The following is a 23,229-nucleotide window of genomic DNA, read 5'->3' as shown; positions in this document are numbered from 1 at the left end:
TTGCTAAAAGGGCAGTATGTGTCTCTTAGTGGCTCGCTTATGTTTCAAAATGGGGCACAGGCACCATGATTTTCACATTGGTGTGGTGTGTTGAGGGCAAGGAAATTGTTTTTTCTGCTATTGTTGAAGTGCAGTGACAGACTTAGCCACTGAGCACGGGTGTGGTGTTCCATACAGGATTCCTCATGAGGGTCCTATACCCAGAGGCAGCACCAAGGCACTTCTGTATTTTTGTTTAGGCTGAACATCTATACTTATACCAGCTGTAGGGCTCTGGCTTGTGTCTCCTCCTAAAGCTAGCATTTCCCCCTGATTAGTGTTCTCCTACCAGGGTTATTAATGCAGTCACATTAGGACAGCTGGTTGTCCCATGGCCTGGAGAGCCTATATGCATCCCAGAATTAAAGCCTTGCAGGCGATAAAATAGTTGGGACCTAAGGGATTTCTTGGAAATGTGCTGTGAATGAGCAAACAGAAAAGAAATTAATGCTGTGTTGATACTCTTGGCTCTAAGATCACCTCTGGTTCATTAAAAACTAGCATGAACTAATGGGAAGTTAAACCAGCTATTAAAATGCTTGTGTCACATAATTTCTTCTAATATATCCAGTTAATATTTCCAAGACTACTGTCACAACCAGTGGCTGCCACAATGAGTGTTCTAGGAAGGGAATGAACTGTCACAGACACACTAAAGATACACTGAAGGATAAAGGACCTAAGGGACTGCACTAAGGGACTGCACTAAGGGAGCAGACTAATTTAAAAGCATTGTTGCTACACGCTGGCCCTTTAGCTAGAGTAGAATGATGGTCAAAATATTTGGACATTAATAAAAGCATCAATAAAACCTTCCCTCCTAAGAGTTGACTGCATGGAGAAGAAGATAGTTATACATACCAAAGATAAGAACCAGCTCTCTAGCCCGGATTCATCTGATCTTGACTTAGGTTTGTGCAATACATACACATCAGAATGCACACCCCAGTACAAACCTATGCTCCAAACAAAGCAAATATTTCTCCCTCTAGATGGTAGTTTAGGTCACAAAGATCTGTGTCGTAGATTTGTCTCTAACTCCATTTATCATAGAGACCCTATGGCAATTTTTTTCCTAACTTACACATTAGCAAGGTGCTAGTGTTTATATGGGCATGTATATGGGTTGAAATTATGTTTGGACTATAGCCATGACTCTCAGCCATATAACTGTTCTTCTTGTTCTGAAGAAACAACCAGCAACAGTGAAGGTCCTTATCAAAATAAGTTGCAGTTTTCTAAACAAATCACAGTATCTTTTTGCTAACATAACTCTTGAAATGTACAGCCATAACTTTACTCTTTTTTAAATCAATTACAAAATATACAGATTACTTTCTTGGAGGCTAGATGTCGCCCATAAACTGCTACGCACATGCAACTCCTAGGACACCATCTCAGTTCAATCATTTCTACTCCTTGGTTTGCAAGTGCTGCTAAGCTCAGAGAAGTCTTTAACAGGCTGACACCTCTGAATGCACATTCCTTCTTCCCTTGCCAAGAGGCTGCTCCCTATCCTTTGGTCCTGTGAAGATAATTTAAGAAACGTGAAGGAAATGGGAGAGAACATCTAAGCCCTGAATGTACCAGTGGATATTTATGTTTTACCCAGGCTCTCCTGGTCCCTTCTTCATACCTCTGCCTGTGGCCCAAGAACCCATTTCAGCTCAGCTTGGTGCCATTAGACCCAGCCCCAGATGCTGGTAAGTAAGTAGTTCTTTCTCCAGTCTCATCTCCTTTTGCTCCTGACCAGGCTTTTGAGTGGACAATGGTCTTTGGTCCTCTCAGACACCCTCTCCCCAAATGGAGAAGTTGCTTATTTCTCTCCAAGTACATGCAAATGCTGGCAGATCAAGATGTGACTCTACAGTTCTATGTTTAGAGTCTTCTGGGATTATAACATGTTATCTAAAATCTGAAATGAATTTGTTTAATTTTGAATTGTTTCTGTGTATTGGCCATTGTATCACTGAAGAACAGAGTAGCAAGAAATTCCTGTTCAGAAATCACTTTGAAGAGAGATCATTCAGTGAATAGGGGCAAGACAGAGAGGGGCTGGCCTCAATCCTTTCCTAAAATTTAGGAATAATGTTGACCTTATGACTGATTCAATTCTTGGGATCTGAACCAACTACAAGCTGCTGTGTTTATTCTCCTCGCTCGTTTGCATGTGTAGGAAGCTTTGTTTCTGGGTTGTATAGGTGAACAAGTATGGAGTATAACATTCTCTAGGAACAGTGATTACCCATTCATCTAGGTACTCAGCCTTGTTCTGATCTGCAGTTCCTTACTGCTGTGTTCTTTGCAGAGAGTAGGAGACAAATTCTAAGTTAAGGCAGAAACTGGGTTCCAGAAGGCAATGAAGAGAGAGCTAAAATAAGATACCCAGCTCAAAGCCCGTGTCTGTTCTATGAATAATACCATAATATGTCCATGAACTACTTGAACTACTGAGTAGGCTGTGCAACCTCGAGAGATACTAACACCTCCCACTATACCATGACCACATTCAAATATTTCCTGTAATTTCTCAGTGTCAGCAGTAAAGTATCTAGTATACACCACCTGAGGTGATTAAACGTGCCTTATAAATGTCAAAACACTTTCCAGCATAAATCTTCAAAGGTCTGCATGAACTCTTGTTTAAAACTGGCTCCCCTCTCTCTTTTTGCCTGTTGCAGCAGGAAAGGAAAACGGCAGTAGATATTATAGAATTTCAGGCATTTATTTCCACAAATGGTAGAGTACAAAACTACATTGAGATCCTATTTTTTGATATTTTATTTTATATTATATATTTATATATATGATATTTTTATATATTAATATATTAATATTTTAATATTTGATACATCAAATATTAGTTTCTAATCAGCTCTTGAACATCTATCTGTTAGTAATAACTACTCTGGTAAAAACATCCTGTGGCCTCTGTCAGCTTGGAAAATCCATCTTACTTCTAAAGTCAATTGGAAATTGTATCTGGTAATCCTTGGATGAATTAATCTTAGGGTAATATTTTTTCTGCATACAAATAGTCCATCTAGGAAAATATTCTACTCTCCATAGGGCCATTTTTTCCTACAGGTATGAAATATAACTCATTCTTTTATGGGAACAATTGCCTCTCAAAATGTGGATCATTTAAGGGTGATGCCTACAACTTCAGACTTGAGAACATTTACAAGTGTGAAAAGGCCCTGTACTGATAGGGAGTAGCATGTAATTAAAACAAAGCATATCAAGTCATGCCACCTGTTCCAGCTGAACATGTATTGTGCATGCAGCCCCACTAGCACTGCCTTGTCCTACCCAAGTAACCCACAGAAGTTTGCATCCTCACAGAGAAGGTGCATGCAGTTCAACCATCAAGCACCAAGTTGTTCGTGGTAACCTATCATTTAGTCTAAACTACTCTGTTTTCTCTTCCTTATCATGAAAGAATATAATTTACATTCCATACTACCCATCCAATTAAGAAAAGACTAGCTTAAATTTTAAAGTTCTTTATAGTTTTCCAAAACTATAAGCAGAGTAAGTTGGTTTACTTGAAGCCTTTTGCAGATTAAGTTGCAGGCAACTCCTCTCACTCAGTCAACCCTTTCCCAGACTAAAGACAAACATTTGGGACTGTTGGTTCAGATGTACCTCTGGCACTGGGTCTGTACATGCTGTGGAAATACATTTGGGTGGGATCAAACACCATACCCTGAGTTGTAATGGAAGTGAACCCGTGTCCAAATAATTTCTCATGAAATGTAGATATAACACAGACTGAGAGGGAAAAATCTGTGCTAATAGAGATCTAAACTGCCTTTGGACATAGTTCTGGAGAATATATGTTATGGAAATGACACAAGCAGCTGTAAGAAAGTCTTGAAATAAGTGGTTTCCGACATAGAGTGGCTTCATTTGTACTTTGCAACTCTATGCACATGCAGAAATGGCCATGGAGCCAACACATAACTGCACAATGAGAGAGACCAGAGAGCTCACTTCCACCTTCTTCAGGAGTTCACCTTGGATAAGTCAAAAATGTCGATCTACCATCAAAGACTTTAGGGCTTTCCAGCAGCCTCAGTATTTATAATAGCTAACAGTACCAAAGACAAGCCTTGCCTTCAGTGCATGCTTTGTGTTTCAGTTGGTTCATTCTATAGATGTGCCCATATGCAGTTCACTTTCCACTGAGGCGCTGTTGCAATCCCTCAATCATAGAGCATTTGTACAGAAACCTGCTTTCTATAATCAGGAGCCATAAGGAGAGCGAGTTTCACTTTATCACTCTCTGCCTAAATATATAAATAATCCAAAATCTGAAGTGTATGTTGGACAGCACCCTCGGGCTATCATTTTACACCCAGCTGTTATTCTCAGAGGTTTCTCAGTAAATCCAGGAATAGACCCAGCCAGGAGTCGGGAACAGGCTCAGAGGAGAATGTCACCATATGGCAGCTCCTGACTGTTGCATAAATATATTGATTAGTTGAACCAGCTTCAGGATGTCTCTATTGAGGAAAGAAAACTAAAGAAGAGATATAAATTCTCAGAAAGATGAAAAAGTACCTGAATTGGCCACTCCTTTCCACTTAAGTATCTTGTCCAAACCGTGACACCAATCGCTTGAGAAAATTGTCAATTTCAGTTTAAATATGAAGACTGAATTCAATTCCTGAATAAAAATTGAACAGAATAATCATATATTATTGCTATGACAACCTGGAATAGCACATTAGCAATCCAAATGACAATATTCTTCCCCCCATTGGTGAGAAAAGAAATAACACTGTAGTTTTTAATATGCATTTTCAAAAGGGAAAGATATGATCATATATTAAAACTCACCTTGAAATCCTTGAAGACCATTTTCCTCACATTTTTAAACAGCTAGTGAGTGGGTCTTGAACTCTGTGCATTAAAGCTGAGGGGAAATGGTAATAACTGCTCTCCCATTCACTTTCTATGTGACCTCCAGCAAATCATTTTAACCTCACTGCTTTTAGCATCAGCCCAAAGGGGAAGAAAGCTGAAGACTTCAGCTTTGTCTGGGACCCAGAGGGCTTATTGTGTCCATTTTGATAGCAGGTGGCATACCTGGAGCAGTGGTTGATACTAGGGGAGGGCTGTGGTGGGTCAAGTGACAGGGACAGAGCACTGGGGATAAAGCATTGTGCAGCTTTGTACCATGAAGTGACCCCACTTTGCTCTAACAGCAGCACCCGATCGCATGCTGGTCAGGGTGTGAAAAATAGATGCCAGACAATGAAAGCCAAGTGCTTAGAGGGGGCTTGGATGGGGCTGAGATGGTAGAGAGGTAAGAAGGAATGACAGTTCATTATTTTAAAAATGAAACAAACATCAGGCTGTTGGGCATTCCCCAGTCTCTACTAACACAGTTTTCAAGGATCACCAGATACAACTTCCTTTCTCAAAAGGAAGTAGTGCCCTCATCATTACTGCTGTTCCTACCTCATCTGAGTGTATAAATCCTGAGGGCACTATGCAAAACTGAATTTATCCCTCAGCATTCACAGAGGCAAAGAAAAAACATTCCACGTGTCTATAGCCATGTACCCATCCCTGGCATAGGCCATACTCCACAGGAAAGCTTTAGTATGGTGCCCAGGAATGTACTCACTCAGCTTCCCAGTAACAGCAAAATGATACGTTTTTTCTCCATTTTCAGTGTGCCTGGGTAGTTTGCTCATGATAATTTTCTGACCGTGATGTAGGAAGAGTATCTAAGTTGTTTTTAGGGGTTAGTTTGGGTTGGCCTTCCCTTTTCTGGCACACAGAATGAATATTACAGCATGGCACCAGGGACCTCTATGGTGTGGTCAACAACATGCTCCAGATAAGGAGAAAATCCAGATGAAAACCCAGGTTTTCAATAGCTTATGGCTTTAGTTGTTTTGCATTTCTGAAAAGACTGAAGCTAGTTACCATGAGGCCAAGCCAAATTCATAGCTGGATGACAAGTGAAGAAGGATAAAACAGCAAACAAACTCATCCTGAAAAGTTTTCTGTACTGCTTTTTTGGGTTCAAAATGTTCGCAAAGAAAGTTCTGTTAGTTTAGAGCAGTGTTGGCCAAAATGGATACATTTTCCAGGGAAATCAGCCAGTTTTTAAAGGAGGCCAAATCTGTTTCCACATGGAAATTGGCTCATTTTCTGAGTATAGATGAGTTCTGCACAAAAATATATTAAATTCCCTTCCCCACCCCAAACTGTATACACTTTCACATATCCTGATGGGAGAACTGCTGTTCCATCAGCAACAGAGAACTGCAATTCAAACAATTGCAGTATTATTCAATTAGAATGACAATCATGTCAACATAGATGAGACAGGGAAAAAACTCTAAAAAACAAAATGTACCCATTTCAGTCAGCTCTTGAAAATGCCTTTTCAATCTATGCACTCCTACAAGCTGCACATGGATACAGACAGCTTTCAATTTTTGTTTTAAAAAAATAATAATCAAAGACTAATCAATAGAAAATAGAATTAAAAAAGTGACAGAACTATTAACTAATAAGTGATATATATTGACATTAATTAACAAGAGGCCAATTATACGGGTTGGACAATTGTAATAGCCTTCATCCTGAGTGCATTTGGATAGCAAAAAGGACCATAAAAGGACCAAAAAAGTCCATTAAGTTCCACGCCCTCTTTAAAAAGTGTTGTAGAGAGAAATGTTTTTTAATACATAATGTACCAAAGAACCGAGATGTGTCAAAAAACACATGGCATGTACCATTGAGTGTCTCTGAAGTGTCTGCCATTTGGAATACTGTAATTTAAATACTTTGCCTGTTTAGTCTATTTTGAATGGCTTCATTATAGAACCGGTGGGAAATTCTCCAATGAAACAAAAAAAAAAAGTGTTTTGGAAATAATTTCAGATTCAAGATTGTCAGAATACCCTTTTTTACCTTTCTTATAGAAGAAGAAAATGATGCTCTACTTTCTAACACTACTTCTTTCTGCAACCTGCGATTACTAAAATACACAGTAAATACACAAAATACATGTGAATATGTATTCTACAGCATGTATCCATCAGATACATGCAAATTAATTGAGATTCTTAGAAATAATAAAAGTAGAAGATTTAAACCAGCGTGCTTTAAATGCTAAAGGATTCAAGTAAAAAAATGTCAAAATCTTAGCAGTTTGCATGGGCTGGCAAACCAAGGCTTGCCCTCCGGTAATCCTACACATCTCAGATCAGTGGTATCTTTAGTAAAGGGCATCCTTCTGCTGTCCATAACTGATTGACAGAAGGGCTTTTACACTACAAGGATGTGTAACCATGGCTCTTGTGACCAGGCTGGGTATCTGGAAGAAAGCTGTGCACACATGTAGGAAGCTTAGTTCAGTTGCCAGCTCATCTCTTATGGTGAAAGGTCATCGTTTCATTCAGGTATTTGCTAAATATAGGAAATGCTCAGGAAGCTGAATGCTTTGATCTTGAAATACTTGTAAGCTTGGTGTGATGAAGGGATGAGGGAAACATTTAAAACAGATCGAGGGAAACAGATGTTTGGCTTCTTCCATCCACTACCACTAAATCAGTCACTGACCCAAACCTGTATTTAGCACAGGTGATTTTCCACAAAGCTAATCCTGCTTTCACTCAGGACATTCTTCTTCCATAAAAATCCATCTGCTTGCATAGCTTCAGAGATCGGCATAAATTGTAGCTCACCCGAACGGGTTTTGCAAGGGGGTCCCTGCACCAAATCTGAGAGCCACATGTTTCTTGGTGAGAAATAGCAGAGATTCTCTCAGTTTGGGCTTTCTGAGTCACCAGCTGATGAGAAACCTGATTTTTTTCTTGATATTTCCTGCTCTTTTTAAAGCAAACCTTAAAAAAAAAAACAAAACCATAACAATAAATAAAACCTATGGGCAAGCATTTTTTTTCATTTCAGAGGTACTCACCCCCCCAGTCATGGTTAAATACACCACAGAATCCATTTTCTACTGGATTTTTTTCATTTATTTCTTGCCTGCTTCCTTTCGTGGTTTTTCCCCACACACTTTAGCATTATCTTCTCCACTTGTGGATGGCCTGTGAGCACTTAGCTCAACCCCTACAACACCCACAGCAGAGAACTAACAATCACTGCATGCCTCAGCACTTGCACCCACAGCCCCTTAGCCAATGGGATGCTACAGCAAGGTGGCTTTTTCTAAAGGTTGGTGACAGCAGGAGGGTTGGCTTATGAAGTTTCACAACAAAGGCACAACTGGAAATTAAGTCAACTAGGTCATAGAATCGTTTGAATTGGAAGGGACCCTGAACAGCCACCTTGTTCAACTCCTCAGCAATGACCAGGGACACCTACAGCTCCCTCAGGTGCTCAGAGCTCTGTCCAGCCTGACCTTGAGTGTCTCCAGAGATGTGGCACCATCCCTCTGGGCAATATGTGCCAGTGCCTCACCACTCTGTCATAAGAAACTTTTTCCTTATATATAAGGCCTTCACCTTGCAATCTCACAGGATGACCTCAGCCCTAAGTCAGGGCTCAGTGAAGCCTTCTTTGGTCAGTCTATCCTGAATCCCATTTTCATGGCTTTCAGCAGCCTCCTGTTTCTTGATTTCTCAATTTTTCATCTGGCTGGTAAAGCCCGGCAAGCCGTAGAAGCAGATGTTTATGGACCAGTCAATAAGCACAGACAATTGTTTGAACCTCTTAACTCCGTGCAACTGTCCAGACAATTATCTGCTTATGTATGTACATCATTCTTATTAACATTATGTTTCATCAGCAGTTTATCCTCTTCATTTTATCCTCTGCAAAACCCCTGCAAATGTCTACCATGATAGAACAATAAGTAATGCTTAAGTTAGCATTTGATCCTCATTTTCTTATAAGTGGCAGATTCTTCTGATCGTCAAAATAGATCTTATCTTGAAAATGCTGGGGAAACAAACAAACAAACAAACAAAAAAGCTCCCATATTGTCAACAAAAGCAAGTCTGCACTGGAAAGTTTACAAGTTCAACAAAAGTAATTCTGCTGCTTAACAAAACTGTGACTGCAAAAGAACTCAAAACATTTATTCTGCCAAAAGTGTAACTTAAGGCTATTTAGTTTTTGCTCAACCTTTTACAAACGAAGTGTTGTTTCACCCTGTGCATCACATCAACCTTCACACTGCAAAATCTAATGAGGGATAAGCAGTCATGAACATTGAAGTTGTACTACAATACAGCAGTTTTGCAAATAAATGAATACTTTAGAGACAGACTTCTGTAATTTTTTTTGTCACGTTTTTCATAAGGGTTTGCTGTAAGATGTAACAGCAACGGAATGTAAAGTAACTCTTTAAACAATGCAATTCGCCTCAAAGGTTTTTTTACCAGTGTGCCCTATGGTAACATATACTACAGCAAATTAAGCAGTAACAAAATAGAACCTCACAGTTGGTGCTTTATTACACAATTCTGAGTTAGACCCAGATTTTCTGTAGCAGGTTAAAGCACTTCTTGTACATGAGGAACCATATAGAGCATAAACTTCTGCAAGCTCGGTTCGTCAAAGCTTTGTCAGCGTGAGAACCTTCAAGCATGTTTCATTTCTATCCAATTCTGAACGAATTGGTAGATGTAATTCTCCCCACAGATGAGAAAACTCACATCCAATTCGGAGCTTTTCACAGCCCCAGTTAAAATATATATATATATCAGAGGTCTATAAAATACTTATTTTTGAAATAATGTCTAAATAAAAATCAGCATTGTGATATATGACTGGAACCCAAGTGCTTTCTCAGCTCTGGCTTTCCTTTAGGAAATTCTCTGTTATGTGATCAGTGGCAAAACCAACTGAAATCTTTTCCTTTACCTTATGAATAATACGTGCTGTTCTGTTCCTGGCCTTATGGACTGAAATTGGAGGTGAAAGCTGTTTTGGGTAACAGGAGTATAGGGCTGATGTATTGCTTCCATTTATTATTTGATCTCATTCTATTATGCGTTTCCTTATGGCACACTCAATAGGCTGTAATCATGGGGAACAAGATAGAAAGGGTAGGGCAAGTATTTTATTTCCTGCCTTGGCTGCTGCATAATTTTCATTAGAGCTTATTTTGAATCACAACTTCGAGTTAAGTATCAAACAAGAAGGATTACAGATACAGTGTACTGGGATTAAACCTCCATGGTTTTGTGTGTGTGTGTGTTTGTAAGCAGTGTAAAGAGTTAATACACTGTCTTCATTTTTATAGCTGAAATATTTTGAACTTTTGTTTAAAAAAAAATAGGAAATGGTACAGTGGTGCTTAAAAAAATTGTTTTTCCAGCTCCTTTGGTACAACAATTGTTTGATATAAACTTGCATGACACTGTGAGCTTCCTCTCCCTAATAGCCTAGGCGTTCTTTTTCCAGCAGGAGGAAAATGATTGTGTCCAGGATGAGATCACATCAACTGCTCCATTGCAAGATGCCCCACTATGGTGCCAAAGTAGGCCTGAAAGACATGCCCAGTGGAGGGCTGATGGCAAAGACATAGCCAGCAAGAAGTGTGGGGATGGGCGTTCCTGCTCTATTCCCAAGAAAGACTGTTCCCACTGCAGAGACGGACACCCCCAGACACAGACATCCCACCCCTGGCCCTCGGGCTGGGCAAGGCAGAGGGCTGCACATCCCAGCAGTAGGTTCCCAGAGGCCAGAGCTACGCTTTGATCAAGTTGTCTCTGCTGACTTTTGGGAATTAAGCCTGAGGAAGTGAAATAAAACTTTCAGTACAGCCACATGGCTCTTTAAATAATAGAAACCGCTTGAGAAGCTGCAGGTTAGGACAGGTCTGAAGATTTCAGAAGTTTTTGGTGAAATCTTCAACTGCTTATTCAGGCAGCTAGTTGAAGTGGAGATCTTGCCAGGCTGTTACTCACAAAAAGAGCTGAAAGATCCCAGAAGAATTCTTGCCTAGAATAGCAGGTTGCATAAACTCAGGCCACCCAACAGCCTCTCAGTTTGATCTGATCAGACTTTGGGGTTCCATTACAAGGCCTCGGCTGCACCCTTTACATACGTAACATCATAAGTGTAGAACAACATAATGGACCCAAACCCAAACAAAACCCAGGTCTCTTCAATTACTGTGGTCCAACAGCTCAGGTGGAAACAGGCGTCCTTCCCATCATGGGGACACTGGCAAAGACTTTGCCTGCAAGATTCTTTTTCCAACCTCAGACACTTAATGGCAACCTGCAGCAGGTCCCTCAGGACCCAGAGTCACGACCCTGAGCTCCTTGGGACCAGTCCCCCAGCTGGGCTCTGAAGAGTTCTAACACACAGGCCAAGACTCTCTGCTTTCCTCCATGGATAAGCACACCAGTGCTTATCCTGCCTCACAGATGTCCTGCAACACCCTGATTTGCCTTCAGTATACCATTATACCACCCCCTGGATTTCTCACTGTGGATGTTATCTAAGACATTTGAAATTTTGCATGCTTTGTCTCAGACCTTTAGCTTCAGTAGCCCTCCGTGGGCTTGTCAGTGCTGATGGGATGGCATAGATAATGCAGAAGCTCTTCTATGCCAGTTGTGCAGCAGTTAATTTAGATGGCGAGAAGCCCACAGTGTCCTGTTCCTGTGTCCTGTCCAAGAGGCGATGACATTTTCTGATTGCAAACATGATCCTACGCACCTCAGAGTCAATTTTAGTCACAGACGAAATTGTATAAATCTGCTTTCATAGAAGATAAAATCTTCCTCTGTACTTTTCTTTTTTCCATTGCTCAACTAACTATTGTTTTGCTCAGCATGTTTTAATCATAAGTAAGTTCATTAATAGATGTGCTCTTTGGAGCCATGAGGGACTCTGTGATATGATGGCATTAATATTTTTGAATAACATCATTAATATCATTTACTCTAAAAGGCACCCACAGTGGCCTCGAGGCAATTATAAAACTTTGTTTCATGGTACTGGATGAGCTCATCCAAGTAAAATGACTACAATGCATGCCTACATAATATTGCTGCTAGTTGCATCCTATTTATTTATGAGACTCATCAGCCACTGTGAGAACTTGTTGTGAGCATATTTGTCCTTTCACTGTAAAGTCACCATCTCAGCTGGCTCCAACCACTTGGATCTCAGGAGAGCTGTCCTTCAGAAGGGTCAAGAAGGAACAAGAAGCTCCCCTAAATTTGGAAATTTCAGTGGTGGTCTCCAGGGCAAGTTAGGGGTTGTTCTACAGCTAATGGCTGCTCTGGTGGGAAAGCTTCCCACTGAGTTCAACAGGGATGGAGATGTTGAACCCCACTGATATGCCTACCATCGTACTGAAACCAAGTCTCTGGGTGAACACGCAGTAGCTAGAAAAGTGAAGGTGCAGTGTTTTGCACTCAGTGAGAAGCCAGGTCATGTCTGTTAAGATCCCATATCTTTACATATATCAATACATATCTTCGTATTCTCCGTCCTTCCTTCCTGGAGTCAACATTCAAAGAATTTGAGTTTACTTTTTGATCATCTTACTTCCACATAAGTAGAAGAGCTCTTCTCTCCTTTATGAAGCAGGCTGAGAACTATAGATAAAAGTTCCTATACAGAGGCGAGATACCTTGCTTTCTCCATGTGTGCACTGGATAGCTGCTGTATGCTTTGAGCAGAGCAGCAAAGTCTGTGGGTTTGTTTTGTTTGTTCTGACCATATTTGGATGGGAAGAGGCATAGGCAGGAGATGAAAATGGTTCGTATAATAAAACTGGTCTTGGATGAAGCTCAGTAGTATATTACTGTTTCATTTTAGCGCTCCTGAAATAGTAAGGCCTTGTCAGATTCAGTCCCAGGGGAGTACACCAGACAGATTTCAGTTTCAGCTTGTGCCATATAGTTGCACTTTGCCATATTTACTCACATTATGGCATATATGTGGGGAGGAAAAGGAGAAGAATTTCCCTGTTTCTAAGCTGTAAAACATCTTTCAACACCTCTGTTCCATATTGAAGCAGCAATATATCATCGCTGGTCACAGAGCAAAGCAATTACATGAGTACAGGTACTCTATCTGCAAACGTGGCAATTCAAAATGTGGATCCAGCTCAAATTTAGGCAGGAGGAATTAATGTTTTATTCTTAAATTCCCACTTGTTTCTCAAGAGAGGGGAAGGGGAAGGGGAAGGGGAAGGGGAAGGGGAAGGGGAAGGGGAAGGGGAAGGGGAAGGGGAAGGGGAAGGGAAAGGGAAAGGGAAAGGGAAAGGGAAAGGGAAAGGGAAAGGGAAAGGGAAAGGGAAAGGGAAAGGGAAAGGGAAAGGGAAAGGGAAAGGGAAAGGGAAAGGGAAAGGGAAAGGGAAAGGGAAAGGGGGAGTTTTTCCTGGGAAAACCTCTGTGCTACAATTGCCTCCTCTGTAAAGAGGGAATATTTCCTTTCTCCCATGCCAGGACTGTCCAAGCTAGTTAGCTGTTCGGGCTAGATTTCATCTGGCTGCAGCTCTGCAGATAAGTGCACCCAGTGGGAGCTCTGACCTCAGCCAGGCCAACAGGCACAACAGCATGACCAAGCAGCAGCAGTGAGCTCACACCCTATGCTCCCAAACAGCTTTTCTAGGGGTTGTTACAGAGTTGTCAGAGTCAGGGATGCTGCTGGACCAGCAAAAGGAGGATGAGTTGGGATTGCATCATGCCTCTTTCCTTGCACACTGCATGGAACGTTACAGAAATAATCCCTCTGCTGCATCTCAGAGCAAATTGCTGATTGCAGATTTGTTGCAGAGAAAGTCGTCTCCTGGCTCTTGAACAGTATATCTTCCTTAAACTTAAATTCTGTGCCATCACCCAAAACTTCCTGCCAAAGCACGGCTCTCTCTGCATATCCAACTCCTCTGTTCCCTCCATCTCTCTTTCCAAAGCCGTGGGAACGGGCTTCATCACTTGAGAAAAATGCCCCGCTCATACCCCCCGCTGTTGCTTGAAGCAGACAAAAAAACTTAGTCTTTTGAGCAGAGAATCTTTGTCAGGACAAGAAATAATACTGACCTCTGTGAAGATGGCATGTGCCGCCAGAGAGGTGGTTCAGGCTGTGTTCCACAACCAGCTGTCTGCCGGACTACAATGCAGGGTAGAGTATATGGAATATAATTTCCCTCCCCATTTGCATTTAATACAATGGCTTTGGACCACACATTATTTAAAAAAAAAAAAAAAAAAGAAGTAGTCCAGGCACTTGGCTTTCACTAATGGCTTGTTACTCCTCAAGCACTGTCTCTTCAGTGCAGAATGACAGCGTGATTTGTGTCTCTCCCAAAGCTTCTATTTGCCTTCCTCCCTATCCTCCCTGAAATTTGCTATTTTTAATAATAATAATACCTCTATGTAACAGTGGGAGGACTGGACCCACATGGGTGGTCTCTTATAATGAAGATAAGGTATCTGGGAACAATATTTTAATGTATTTTGCTTTTAATTGAGTTTTTCCAGTGTTTGGGATAATTATTTCTACCAATTAGCCCACTGGTATTGTTAGCTGGAGGCAACCAGTCCTCCTTCAGGCCTCTGACAGAGGTTTACAGTATGCACAATGGTGCATAGTCCCATTTATGAGAAAAAAATTGCCCCTCTGCTCCCAAAACTATGGGAAAGGACTCCATTGTGAGACAAATATTTCCCATGGAAATTGTTCTGAGAAGCCTGACGAGGGTTCATGTTTCAGATAAAAGCAAGTAGTTGGAGATTCTAAAATGAGGCTCAGAATGAACACAGGGTAAGGGAGGCAGCAGAGACCTGAGCAGGCAACTGACAGCGTTGACCATACAGAGATGATAGGCACCAAGCCTCCAAGACCAAGTATATCCCCAACAATGAAGAAACAGATCAAATTTAGTGAGAGTAAATTTGGAGTATATATACTTCAAGACTTTCTTTGCAAACAAGCTGGGTGTCAGATGTTTGTTTTTTGTAATAAACTGTATCTGAATGGTGATGCAGCTGCATGAGTGCTGGAGCAGTGGCCCTGGGCACGAGCATGTGGTGTGTTTTTCCTTACATCAGCCTTGAGCAGGAAAGTTTCTAGCATTGTGCAGCAGGAAGCTGTTCATGCTGGGGAGAGAGGACTGGCAAGACTTAAGTGAAAAGATCCTGTGGCAAAAATATGTAATTGTTATACAGGCAAAGAACAATAAAGAGTAGGATATGACCTGGTAGCACATAAGCACAACATTAAGGAATTACAAGACAAGTCCTGTGGCACCAGAATCTCTGCCTGGGCAGAATTCAGTGAAGAGAAGCAAGGAAATTTTCAAGTCAAAGATGAATGAGGCCTTTACATAGCTCAAAATGCAAATGACTTGATGATGGTGGCCATGTAAATATGATTTTTTACCTGCACTAAAAAAAACCTCCCCGGCTTTTTAAGAAAGTAGAACAGAAATTGTGATTATAGATCAGGAATTTATCAGTGAAATCCTTTCCATCAGAAATATCAGAATATGCTCATTCCTGTTTGCCACAGCAGATGAGTCTCAGCAAAAAAAGATTCAGTGTTTAGGATGGAACTCATGGGCTGCCCAAGGTGTTTCACCCTAGGACACCCACAGTCTGCTGGAAACCTCTTGTTTTTAGGCACATTTTTCCATTCCATGAAAACCTAAAAAGCCCACTGCTGCATCTGTGCAAAGTGGAGCTGCTTCTCTCCAGTGCAGCCCCAACATGCGATGGAGCTAACAGGGTGCTCAACGGTGGACACTGCCAGAGGGCATCCCAAAGAGACATTTTGCTGGCTTAGGATCTGTCACTAATCATTCAACTGCAATCTAATAGTAACATCTTACTAGTTTAGGATCATGGCCCCAGTCATGCAACTGTAGTCTAACAAAACTTATTGCAACATCTGCTGCTGGTAGAGGAAACGTGGAGAGAACATTGAAGAAGCTTGTTGTGAAATCCAGTCATTGGGAAGATTTTTACAAACATGAACAAAACAATGCTCCTACACCAGAAAAGTAGGTACAGTACAGTGGAAAGGGATTTTGAAGATAAATCCTCCAGAGACAGCACATTTTATGTTAAACCAAAGCTTTTAAAAATATATATATATATTTTTTTTCCCTTTTTTTCCTCTCTTTGCCTCTTCACTTTGCTGGTTTCTGAGTTGTTGGCAGCAGTTTCAGAGCTTTAGCAAAGAAGCAGAGAATCTATTACTGAGATGAAAGTCCCAACCAACCTTTTTAGCATGTGCCAGAAGCCTTGGCAGTGAGTCCTGTACACAGTAAATACCTCCACACAGAGCTAGGAAGGCTGAAACTTCAGCAAGGTCACTCACCTGATGGCTAGGGAGGTGAGGCACACAGATTGCACTGACCTCGCTTAGGATTACACAGTTAATTCAAGAAAATGTCAGAAATACAAGTTATTCATACCTACTGCCTTTACCATGTCACCTCTTACTTTACTGAAAATTTTATTAAAATGTGTAAAAATTGTACCTTAAAAGACTTTCATCTCTGTTCTATAAAACCTGCAGTGATGGAGATTCTGCAGTACCCCTTGTTAATCATTGTTTCATTTGAAATGTGAGAAAGAAAGGGTAAGTATTGTTAAGGAAGAGCTGGATAAAAAGGAGGTTTTCTAACATGAAAAAAATAGTGCTTGATCTTTCACTCACATTGCTCCTTATCCCATACAGATCAACACTATCTAGTTCTTGGATCTCAGTTTTAACTACCTCTGACCAGCTTGCACTGGCTTTTACAAAAGATAAGCAAGTTCTATTCTGACTCCAGGTAGGAGAGGTTTTTACTGAGACCACACTGTAATAAATTGTCTGGTGTCTGTTCTAGCAGAGATTTAGTAACCTTGAAAGATGTAAAAAAGATTAAATCCCAACTACAAAATCTTGAAGCATTTCCTTAAGAAGAGAGGTCTGTCTCAGATTAGAAGAAAGTCCCACTGTGATTTTCCACTAGCTCCTAGAGAGAGACTTAAAATAGTGAATCAGGCAGCAGCCAACAGGGACACCCTGGATCAGTCCTAATGTGCATCCATGCATGCAAGACATTTTTTAACATATAAGCCAGCATCAGAAATCCATGCAGCTGTGGGATAATCTCCCTGCCAGGACAATTTCATCCTAAATCTTTATACTTAAAGACTTAAAACCTAAAGAATGAGTTTTGATAATATTTCCAAATCTCCAGTTTTTGTTAGCTTTAGAATTATAGTTCCCTGTGCACTTACTATCAATTTAAAATGTCCAATTCCTATTTGAACCTAAATCCTTTGCTTCAAAGAGCCTTGGTTTCTACAGTCTATCTAGAATTCGTCAGTAAAAGGAAGGAAAAAGAAAAATCTTTGCAAGTGCCTTGGTTATCAGAACCAGCTCCGGGAGAATACAACTCTGGGAAACAAAGAAGTATAACTTCAAAGGGTCAGAGAACAAATGAATGAAACAGCAGAAGAAAAGCCATCTCTCATCTCATTTAAGATAATCGGCAGAAGAAGAAAAGGTTACCTGCCTCTGCCATGCAAAAGCAGGTTTCCATTGGTAAACATGTTAAACCAAAGCTGTTTAAAAGCACTTCTGCAGCAGATGTTGCCTACATTTGCACACAGGAACTTCAGGAAATGCTTGAGGTGAATGCAAAGAGTCATGAATGTATGTACCTGGAAACACTTTATAAAGTGCTGTAACTTTCCTGCAGGCAATGGAGCTCCATCAGTTGCACAAGACAAGAATCTGTCCTATTCATTAAAGCTTTCAGATCTCCAGAAAATGAGGTATGTGTTTTGAGTTGGTCTTCATGGCTTCAAATCCCAAGGAGACAGCAGCAGAATGGAGCAGCGCGTGTGAAAATCCTCCAGGTAACAATAGGTGATAGTTCAGAGACATTGTTACAATAACATTCAGTTTTATCAAAGGATAGAACTGTAAAGGGATCTTAATTTTGCACATCTTTTTAGGAGGCAAAGAAGGGCACTGCCAAAGAGATACGGGAGCACAGAATCTGCTAAAGATGTGAAATCAATCCTAAATGTCTGGGTATAGTAGAAGTTGGTCTAAAGTAGTTAAAATTTTGTTTTGGGAAGTACTGCGATATTTTTAGCTTAAACTACACACAGTTACTCATTTCTATCTCTGTACAGAAAATTCTGGGCAAAAATATGGAACGAGACTAAAGGAGATCACCGTAAGCCAGGGCAATGCCTCACTTAGCCCTATGCTCACCAGTATCAGTGCCTTACGGGAACAACATAAAGCACATGTAGGGCAAAGTATTTCTATGATGTACCCTCCCAACCAGCAGTCATCCAGGGATTTGCACAGATGAAGAACATTACATTTAATAATGGACTCTTCATCCTTGAAAATGCCTTTTTGAACTAATTTATAATTTCGGCCTCCATATCATCCCTAGCAAAGATTTCAGCAATTCCACTGGGTGAAAAATTAGTGCTTTGGTATAATTTATTTTAAAACCTGACAGTTTGGCTGAGTGCCCTTGAGTTTTTGGGTTGTATTCACCTTCTCTTTATTGTTCAAGATTTTCTATGTCTTTACTGTACTACCTTCAGCCATCTCACTTCTAAGCTGAAGGGTCACAGCTTATGCATGGAAGTTGTTCCATTCTTCTCTGTCCTTTTTGCCTTCCTTTTAATGCTTCTCCTATATTTTTTTCTGAACACAAGGGTGGCTAGGATTACACTTTATATCCAAACAAGAAAGGCACAGCATTGTGTAAATGTTCTCTCTTTTCCCCAGAAAAATGCCTTCTAAAATAAGATAATATAGGATTTGCTGAGATCTCTGTAAAGCCTCATTAATTTTATTGTTTCTTCTCATATGCTCTGCACACTAAACCAATTTTTCAGGAGTGTATCCTCAGATCCTATAGACTTGGCTCTTTTTCTAATAAACTTCAAATCAAAGCCCTCACTTTAGCAAGCCTTCTTGCTTTTGCACTTGATTGCACTTTTTGCACTTGACTTATAATTGTTCAGCCAAAACATCCTGCCTCAATGATGCCAGGCACTTTAAAATGAAAATATGCAGAAACTTGGGACAGCTATACAAGTTATTCCAATAATTGTTGGCCTGCCATGCTATGTTTGATACAGTTCTGTGTTGCAGTGAACATCTGGTGTGCCCCTGGATAACTCAGTGCTTTAGTAGGAGCTCTGATTTTGGGCTATGTAGCAGGTTCTGGAGCTGATTGTGACTTGAGATAAAGCTCCCAGGAAATCAGCATTCTGGAGTCACTACTGGAACAGGATTTGTAGGAAAACTGTCATGCAGAGGCACATTTTTCACAGTATTCTTTCCAATGCATTCTCTATGACAGAAGGTCATGCTTGCTCTGAGTTAGTTCATAGAATCATAGAATCATTAAGGTTGGAAACAACCTCATCTCATCCAAGCATCTACCTACCACCAATATTCCCCCATTAACCATGCCCCTCAGTGCCAGATCTTGAACACCTCCAGGGATGATGACTCCACCACCTCCCTGGGCAGCCTCTTCCAATGTATTACTACTCTTTCAGAGAAGTTTCTAATATTCAGACTCATATCCAGCTCATTTCATTCCTAATCTGCCTCATTTCTCCTCACATTGTGTGTTTGGGTTTCAGGATGTAAAGTCTCATGCTGTGTGTGTGACATGCAGCCTTGCTGCCTCGTGGTGGGTGACCTTCCCTTCTTCCCTGCCTGTATCCCACTGGGTTGCTCTGGGCAGATGACTATTTTGTAGCTGTTTTGGGAGCCACTGAGGAAGGACCCAGCCACTGTCCAGGAGATGTTCTGAAACAGGAAACACTGAAAGGTCCTTTGCTAGAGACTTTACAACAGATGCAAAGTGGTGAAAATGATTTCACACAACCAAAGGTTTGTAGTGTCAACTGTTTTCACATAACTGAATGGATGGGTTGCATGTGTTCTGCTCCTCTTTATCTGCCAGCCTCAGGGATTGTGTGGTGAACTCTGGGAGATCCTTAAAATAATTTCAGAGTGATAATTAAGAATTAATTACTGGATATTTACTAACACATCAAGTTGCCATGTTCAACACACCTGGCAAACAACCACCTTCAATTTATGCAGGGTCAAACTTGCTTAATCCATTAATCCTCAAAACGTGTTGAAGCAGCCAGGTTTTATTGTCATTTTTCTGCAGAAGAGAAGAGCTCATGAAGCAAAGCTGGATGACTTTCTTTAGTCACAGAGAAGACCTTTCTTTTAGCTCTTCTTCCTGTTGCCAAAAATCCTACCTTTTCTAAAATAAAAGGCTTAGTTGGAAATGCACTTAAGTCAATGGGAAGACAGGCTGCCTTTGCATCTGTCTGGGCTGAGGAAATGGGGATTTACACCACGAGCTGTGCTGGGATGCCTCTCTGCACCTCTCACATGACAGTCAGTTCTCACGCTCACACCCTTGTTTCATGTCTTTCAGGCAGATTCAACTCCCTCCAAATAACTCCTGGATTAAAAGTGCAAGCTCATGCTCATCCAGTGCTAAATGCCTGTTGTTCCTGCTGCAAGAGGAATGAAGAGTACTCAGCTCAATAAACTGCATAAATTTAGTATAATCTAAAATAGCATTATTCAAAAATAGTTTCAGAGTAATGAGAACCAGCATTTCTTGTAATTGTAATTGCATGTGCACACTACAGAACACCTTTCTTTATAACATCCAGGCTGTAGAGCTTTCTGTTTTGAAGAACACTTATATTTTCAGAAAAATAGGAGATCAATAAAAAGCATTAAACACAGTTCATGGTAACAAGAAACCAATGGAAGTTTATGACCAATCAATCCATTTAATTCTGCCAAAGCAATAAACCATCAGTGTAGTTATGAATTGTTATGCCAAGCTTGGAGGTTTAAAATGTCATCCAAAATCAATTGCTCCCCCAATTAGACCATTAGTTGTCAACAACTTAGTTAAATAATAAGGCAGTGGTTCACATCTGCTTGGGAACAGTCAGGGTTCCACTGTTTCCCTGGCTACTTGAGCTGAATTCAGGTCTGTTGGCATTAACATGAGTGTGGGTAGGAAAGCAAAAACTATGCTGGAAATGAAATCAAGTTCTCCTCCCACTGCCCAAAGCACATAAATCTTCTAAGTTAATGGTGCCACAGAATAGCTCTGATTGACTTCAGTGGGGGTTGGGGATGCACAAGGAATGTGAGGTCAAGCCCCATGTACTGCTGACCTCTCTTAGGAGGTGTGTTATTGCAGCCTCCACCAAAACTGCTTCCCAATGCCCATCTGACATCATTAGTGTCTATGTATATACAGTGCTGACAGCTACTATAGACCCCCTGCTTTGCTTCATGTCTATGCAAGTAGCAAAGGGAGGAGCTGTGCTGTTAAGAGGGCCTAGAAGGATGTGAAACCCAGCTCCTGCCCTTGGCTTTTGGGGTCAGTGGATACCAAACATCAGAGTGGAGATCACTCCTACACAGGATCAGCTTCATCCTTTTTCATCATGGAGTGAAGTTAGAGACACCACATGGAAGTGGGAAGATGAGACATGAAGTACAGAATCATAGAATCATTAAGGTTGGGGAAGACCATTAAGATCATTTAGTCCAATCATCAAATCATCACCATGCCCACTAAACCATGTCACTCAGTTCGATATCTATCGTTTTCTTGAAAATCTCCAGGGATGATGACTACACCAACTCTCTGGGTGGTGAGGTGTAGTGAGACAGAACAAAAATACAAGGAGGAGGAGAGTATTTGGGGTTCACCAATCCTATGACAGTGGGCCACCACCTAGTATGGCCCACATCAAAGAGGGCCCAATCTACTGGGCATCTTCCTGCAGTATTAGCACCAGTGCTACATCATTCTGGTGCAGCTTGCAACATGCATGGCATCCCATTGTGGTGTCTACTTTCATGGGACAGACAAGAGGACAGACATTGCTATAGGCTGATGTCAACCAGTATCTTGTTTTTTCCAGAGGGATCAATAGGAATCAGGCTATTGGCAGAAGGTAAACTTTAAAAATTAAAACTAATAAATACAATCACCATGCCTAATGGAAGTTATTCTCACACAAATTGTATGTCCTGCCTTTTCACTGCTTTTCCCTATGAAGCACATCCTGTCTTCCTGTATGCAGTTATTTATATTTCTGGCAAGCTGTTCTACTTAGCACCCTCCCAGCAGGACCTCTCTGCAGCAACACTGGTTTTAACCCTAGTATTATAATGACCATAATTTAATGCCATTGTATTTCTCCTCTCTTCAGTGTTAAACATTAACATTGGGCCCACCACTGACCGCTGAAGGCATCTGCTGCAATCACATGGGAAATATTGGGCATTATTTGGCTCCTCAGGAGATGAATGCATAGAGTGGTTTGTGCATTGCTGGTTTGGGAATTCTCTGTGGAATTAGTTTTAAAATCAGCCTTTAAATTGGACTTTCATAACTTCTGCTTCCAAAGGTTGGCTCAGCAAAGCACTAAATCTTTTTCACAGCCCTGAGATTCAGAAAGCTCTCCTTGATGATCAGCCTTGTTAGATCCAAGGCCCCATTCTTTTGCAGCCCTTATTGTGTGGCAAGAAGAAAGAAAAAATGAGTTCTTGGAAGTGAAGACCTTCCTTCTGTTCAGGTTTAAATAAAGAAAGGGTCACTGCCCCCAGCGATTGCCTCTCTCTTTTCCTTTTCTTAGACCACATAAATAGTGAAGTAACACCAGCCCATAAGCTGAATACATCAGGTTGTGATCAGTACACCAAAGCTTTTACAACACGTGAAACTCATATATGCTGTCATGTGCACAGTGTGTCACAAGCACTTCAATTCTACATTGGATTAAATGAGCAGAATCTTGTCTTTCTGTGGTGTCTCTTGTTGCATAATCCCTGAAAAGCACCATGTCTCTGGAATAAAATCTGAGAATGTTTTGAACATTTTTAAGATCTAAATAGAAGGCTGATGGTAGGATTAGTAGCACAAATGGAGAAAGGACTAGCATTGCAAGTGGGAATTCTAAAGCGCACGTCCTTTTCCTTTATTATCTCCTTTATTATCAGAGCTACCTCAGTCCCTTGTTCCTTCTCACTTCATATTGCCTACAAAGTGCCACTCACCAAGTCAGCTGTGGCTTTCAGCATTCCTTTACTTTTTCAGTATTTTGAAAAATTACCATGCTTGAAAACAAGACAAATCCAACCTAGCTGTCCTCTGATGCTCCCTCGCACAATTTGCAG

At 40.9% G+C, this 23,229-nt stretch overlaps 1 long non-coding RNA gene across 2 annotated transcripts in view; it reads right to left on the bottom strand.

The window, feature by feature from the left end:
• LOC125692255 (uncharacterized) overlaps positions 1 to 23,229 on the bottom strand; it is a 79,994-nt gene that overhangs the window by 43,460 nt on the left and 13,305 nt on the right. The window contains exons 4-5 of one of the 2 annotated variants that reach the window (XR_007376546.1): positions 4,606 to 4,711; positions 2,917 to 4,501 (exon numbers count right to left, since the gene is read on the bottom strand). This is a non-coding gene — a long non-coding RNA (uncharacterized LOC125692255). Of the gene's footprint in view, positions 1 to 2,916; positions 4,502 to 4,605; positions 4,712 to 23,229 lie in introns of those variants that run through there. The other variant, XR_007376547.1, reaches the window with a different exon arrangement.

The sequence above is a fragment of the Lagopus muta genome, chromosome 4 (genome assembly GCF_023343835.1).
Source record: "Lagopus muta isolate bLagMut1 chromosome 4, bLagMut1 primary, whole genome shotgun sequence".
In the NCBI taxonomy this organism is placed as follows: Eukaryota; Metazoa; Chordata; class Aves; order Galliformes; family Phasianidae; genus Lagopus; species Lagopus muta.
This window is presented reverse-complemented; position numbering and strand designations above follow the sequence as displayed.